Genomic DNA, 6,450 nt, shown 5'->3' on the forward strand with positions numbered 1-6,450 from the left:
ATTCCAGAACATGAGTTAATGTTTCTGTTATATATGGTACCAGGGAGAGATGACCCCAGGGCCAGACCCTGGTCTCTACATAAAGAGTACTGTTTTTACAGCAGATACTGTCTGCTGAGAATTATAAGCATCTTTCATACAAATCTTAACCTTGTGACCCGTTCTATACATCTATTGTTCGTCATGTAGGTTGAAAGGGGTGTATCTTGGCTGTAAAAGACCTTTGTACTTTTGTCTCGGGGCTCTCAACGAATCATCTGGGGGTGATTCATCTCTCAACGAATCATCTGGGGTTGATTCATCTCTCAATGAATCATCTGGGGGTGATTGTTCGACCAGCCATCATTATCATAGGGCACCCAATTGATTGACTTTATGTGTGTTGTATTGACCTGCTCCCTTATAAGTGAATAAAGATTTACTTTAAGAATAACTCTGACTTGTGTGATAAGTTTGTCTCATTTGATATTAACCACTACATTTGGCGATGGGGATGTGAATCTTGACTTGGTGACCGCTCCTGACGACCTGGGTAAATGGTGCTCCAGGGATCCCTTTAACTTGGGATCTCAGGGAGACCACACTTCGGGAACAGAACAAATGGACCCACCTTTGATCTGAGAGGCAGCGAGCCGAGTGGATACCACATCTCGAACGTAGTTTAAAAAAAGAGGTGAGTGAAACACGCAAAGTGTAGTTTTTAGAAAAGCCTCGTAGGATCTGAGTGTGTATTCCTGTGTGGAGGTGTAAACAGGGCCCAGTCAGGAGGCTCTGAGTGTGTATTCCTGTGTGGAGGTGTAAACAGGGCCCAGTCAGGAGGCTCTGAGTGTGTATTCCTGTGTGGAGGTGTTAACAGGGCCCAGTCAGTAGGCTCTGAGTGTGTATTCCTGTGTGGAGGTGTAAACAGGGCCCAGTCAGGAGGCTCTGAGTGTGTATTCCTGTGTGGAGGTGTAAACAGGGCCCAGTCAGTAGGCTCTGAGTGTGTATTCCTGTGTGGAGGTGTTAACAGGGCCCAGTCAGTAGGCTCTGAGTGTGTATTCCTGTGTGGAGGTGTAAACAGGGCCCAGTCAGGAGGCTCTGAGTGTGTATTCCTGTGTGGAGGTGTAAACAGGGCCCAGTCAGGAGGCTCTGAGGCTGAGTCAGCTATCTGTGTGAACTGGATGAAAACTAGAATCTGTGTTTACTAGTTAAGACCATTTATGATATAGTATAAGATAGTAAGGTGCACCTAAAATTGTTTTATATCTGGACCCCATTTTAGAATTATTGAAAGATGTAAATGTATGAGTTACATTATCCTAGGAACTAACCATGAGATAGAAATGTGAAAATATTCCTGCAGGTTAAAATATTGTTGAAAAACAACTAATTGATTAGGTATGTTTGAGAATAGCATTGTGTGACTGTGATATGAGAGTTGTGTGAATGTGGTTGAAATATGGTCATTGTCTGGGAAACTAAAGTTTATTTTTGGTTCTGCTGGGAGTATTTTTGGAGAGATGCTTCGTAGCTATGGAGAGTCCCTGAAAAAGCAAATGGAATGGTTGTCGTGACTACCTGAGAATTTCTTACGTTTTATATGGATTCTGTGAATATATTAAAATATGATGAATTGTATGTGTGTATAATATATATATGCCCTGGTAACTTCACCCCAACTTCTCTTATCCCCAGAACACATTAACTAAAGAACATAAGTGTTTTTCTGAAATTTTGGGGAAATTTAAGGGAAAATAAAAAATCCAGCCGTAGCAGAGCCCCAAGTCCCATGGGGACGTCCTCGAGGGCCTGGATGTTCTCCCCATCAAAGGCCAGCGGGATTTCACTCTCATGGTGAAATGGATTTCCACCGATGTGCAGTAAAGGAGTGAAGAGCGGTGAAAATCTGTGTCAACAAAAGTAAGAAAAGATTAATACACATACAATTAACAAAGAACATAACAAATGTTCAGCTGTAGTTTTATATAAGCATGCACACCTATGTTTATGAAGAAACAGATGATTGGTGCATAGGCATACCTTGTCACGGACATAAAGGCCACTCGGGTCCTCATTGAAGAGGTAGGGCAAGAGCAGAATCGCTGCTGTGGTCTCCAGTCCTAGTAAAGTAAAGCAATGATATTACTACACTTGCTAATTTTATTACAAAATACATTAGAGAAAGGGAAGGAATAAGAGCAAATCCCTCTTCTGTATTGTCCTTCAGGGACTGTCAAAATAGCAGGATGATGTCCTCACCCCTGCCTCGCCTCTCTACCTCTGATAGTCCTTGAATTATCTTTTCGTCTATATCCATTCCATGGACTTGATTCATTTCTGAGAAGATCTGAAAAGATCATTTGCACACATTTGTATGCTAATAGATGTCAGTTTGTATTGACTGCTATGCAGGTTAAATGTACACTTCAAATGCAGCTGTCCTACAACATATCTGTACCTTCTTCTTGATCCCAATTGCATTGTGTCCATGTTCTGTCCTATAAGAGTTTCAAAGGAAGAGAAAATGTGTCAAAGAATAGTCTTACAAGCATTAATATATATATATCTATATATATATACTTTGTAATTTGTAAGTCGCTCTGGATAAGAGCGTCTGCTAAATTACGTAAATGTAAATGTGCTACATCAATATTTAAAGATAAATGGCATCAACATACAATGTAATGTAAAATAGAAGAACATATTGGAGAAAGCACTAGCCAATACAGTACTGCCATACAGTAACAGTACTGCCATAAAGGCCTAATATCACATTTCAAGATATCTTTGTACACAAATTGTTCAATATTTTATCAGGCTGACTTGAAAGATTATACGCAACATTTTGCTGCGTGGCAATACTGTGTTTGGATTCTGAAGGGCATTCATACAAAAGAGGTAGTCTAGACACTCTATTAATACCTTTATGCATTGGAATCCCATCTACAGCTACCATCTAAGATATTAATTTCCCTCCACAAGGGGGCGGACATGTAACGTTTCCAAAATGGGATAGTATTGTACATGTAACGTTTCCAAAATGGGATAGTATTGTCCATGTAACGTTTCCAAGATGGGATAGTATTGTACATGTAACGTTTCCAAAATGGGATAGTATTGTACATGTAACGTTTCCAAAATGGGATAGTATTGTCCATGTAACGTTTCCAAAATGGTATAGTATTGTACATGTAACGTTTCCAAAATGGGATAGTATTGTACATGTAACGTTTCCAAAATGGTATAGTATTGTACATGTAACGTTTCCAAAATGGGATAGTATTGTACATGTAACGTTTCCAAAATGGGATAGTATTGTACATGTAACGTTTCCAAAATGGGATAGTGTTGTACATGTAACGTTTCCAAAATGGGATAGTATTGTACATGTAACGTTTCCAAAATGGGATAGTATTGTCCATGTAACGTTTCCAAAATGGTATAGTATTGTACATGTAACGTTTCCAAAATGGGATAGTATTGTACATGTAATGTTTCCAAAATGGGATAGTATTGTACATGTAACGTTTCCAAAATGGGATAGTATTGTACATGTAATGTTTCCAAAATGGGATAGTATTGTACATGTAACGTTTCCAAAATGGGATAGTATTGTACATGTAATGTTTCCAAAATGGGATAGTATTGTACATGTAACGTTTCCAAAATGGGATAGTATTATCCATGTAACGTTTCCAAAATGGGATAGTATTGTACATGTAACGTTCTGCCCCCTTGTGAGTTAATAGTATTGCATGCTATAGCAGGCTATATAAAGAGGAAGACCTCTATTGACGATTCAGTTCGTTGTAACATCTCGTCTGGACAGGTCACCGTCCTTAGTTAGTTAGTTAACGAAGCTAACGTTAGTAGAAGCTGCTGCAGCTCCAATACAGTATGAGTTGAGACGGTGAACTGATGTTGAATTACACCTCTGTTGCTAGGCAGAACTTTAGTCACATGAGTTCTTCCTCACTTGACCTGACCTGACCTCAGCCTAAATTCCTCACTCCTCCCCACCTCACGGCTGTCCTGTTGACTTGTTCCAGACTGTGGCCCTTCTCCTCCCCACCTCACGGCTGTCCTGTTGACTTGTTCCAGACTGTGGCCCTTCTCCTCCCCACCTCACGGCTGTCCTGATGACTTGTTCCAGACTGTGGTCCTTCTCCTCCCCACCTCACGGCTGTCCTGTTGACTTGTTCCAGACTGTGGTCCTTCTCCTCCCCACCTCACGGCTGTCCTGTTGACTTGTTCCAGACTGTGGTCCTTCTCCTCCCCACCTCACGGCTGTCCTGTTGACTTGTTCCAGACTGTGGTCCTTCTCCTCCCCACCTCACGGCTGTCCTGTTGACTTGTTCCAGACTGTGGCCCTTCTCCTCCCCACCTCACGGCTGTCCTGTTGACTTGTTCCAGACTGTGGCCCTTCTCCTCCCCACCTCACGGCTGTCCTGTTGACTTGTTCCAGACTGTGGTCCTTCTCCTCCCCACCTCACGGCTGTCCTGTTGACTTGTTCCAGACTGTGGTCCTTCTCCTCCCCACCTCACGGCTGTCCTGTTGACTTGTTCCAGACTGTGGTCCTTCTCCTCCCCACCTCACGGCTGTCCTGTTGACTTGTTCCAGACTGTGGTCCTTCTCCTCCCCACCTCACGGCTGTCCTGTTGACTTGTTCCAGACTGTGGCCCTTCTCCTCCCCACCTCACGGCTGTCCTGTTGACTTGTTCCAGACTGTGGCCCTTCTCCTCCCCACCTCACGGCTGTCCTGTTGACTTGTTCCAGACTGTGGTCCTTCTCCTCCCCACCTCACGGCTGTCCTGTTGACTTGTTCCAGACTGTGGTCCTTCTCCTCCCCACCTCACGGCTGTCCTGTTGACTTGTTCCAGACTGTGGTCCTTCTCCTCCCCACCTCACGGCTGTCCTGTTGACTTGTTCCAGACTGTGGTCCTTCTCCTCCCCACCTCACGGCTGTCCTGTTGACTTGTTCCAGACTGTGGTCCTTCTCCTCCCCACCTCACGGCTGTCCTGTTGACTTGTTCCAGACTGTGGCCCTTCTCCTCCCCACCTCACGGCTGTCCTGTTGACTTGTTCCAGACTGTGGCCCTTCTCCTCCCCACCTCACGGCTGTCCTGTTGACTTGTTCCAGACTGTGGTCCTTCTCCTCCCCACCTCACGGCTGTCCTGTTGACTTGTTCCAGACTGTGGTCCTTCTCCTCCCCACCTCACGGCTGTCCTGTTGACTTGTTCCAGACTGTGGTCCTTCTCCTCCCCACCTCACGGCTGTCCTGTTGACTTGTTCCAGACTGTGGTCCTTCTCCTCCCCACCTCACGGCTGTCCTGTTGACTTGTTCCAGACTGTGGTCCTTCTCCTCCCCACCTCACGGCTGTCCTGTTGACTTGTTCCAGACTGTGGTCCTTCTCCTCCCCACCTCACGGCTGTCCTGTTGACTTGTTCCAGACTGTGGCCCTTCTTCTTCCATAGGATCCCTGACGTCTAACAATAACACATTCTGACAGAATATAAATGTTCTACATTCCCTTCTCTCAAACAGTGACATGAATAAGGATATTTCATATTTTCAAGTTCAGAAGTCAGAACCCATCACCTGCTATGTAAAAGAGACAGAAGAATGCACAATGGTCAATGCTATCTGGGATCCTTGGGACATCTCTACCCTAAACCCTAACCTTAACCCCTACCTTAACCATTATAAAAGTCAACTTCAACAGGCTAGGGACGTCCCAAGGATGCATCTCTACCTGAAAATACATGATCTAAGTGATTGATAGTTGGTATTCAGCAGTCATAAAGCCTTATTTACTTTAATGAACTACTAAAAATAGTGATTTTGTCAGACAGCAGCTCTACACTTTATTGACTGACTGATCCTTCCATCCCTCCTCAGCCTTCCTCTCCTCTGAAGACCCAGTGAGGGTGAAGCTCAGTCAGAGAGCTGTTGAGGGACTGGTTAGGAAGAACACTTCTACAGCCAGAGAGGTGACACATGGTTTAGATGGTAAATATTTATGTCCCCTTAGTGGTTCATCACGTCAGCAAAAGGGAATATGTTCCATCTATGTTTATTTACATTAGTGCAAATTGTCCACTGATATTGGTGTAATTTCTCACCCCTTTTGGCTGTATGAAGTTAATTTCCCCTCAGACACACACATTTGTTCTTTGATATAATGAAGGTCATTTGTGTCAAATGTACTTTTCCTCACTCATTAACCCCATCTCTTTACATTGCTTATGCATATTCAGTGGCCTGACTGTGTCAAAGGCTCATCCTGGTAGATCTGAACCTAATGCAGCTTGGAGTGATCAGATGACAGATGTCACATTTTAGTGCCAGGTGTAACTGAGGCCATAGATGCTCCATATCCATTACTTTGAATGTTTTATATATTACTAAGTGTTCATTTCTGTGTTGCAGGGGCAGTCAATGTTTACCACTCCACCACACCTTCAGCAG

This window comes from Salmo salar, unplaced genomic scaffold, assembly GCF_965601325.2.
Source record: "Salmo salar unplaced genomic scaffold, fSalSal1 ptg000519l, whole genome shotgun sequence".
Classification (NCBI taxonomy): Eukaryota; Metazoa; Chordata; class Actinopteri; order Salmoniformes; family Salmonidae; genus Salmo; species Salmo salar.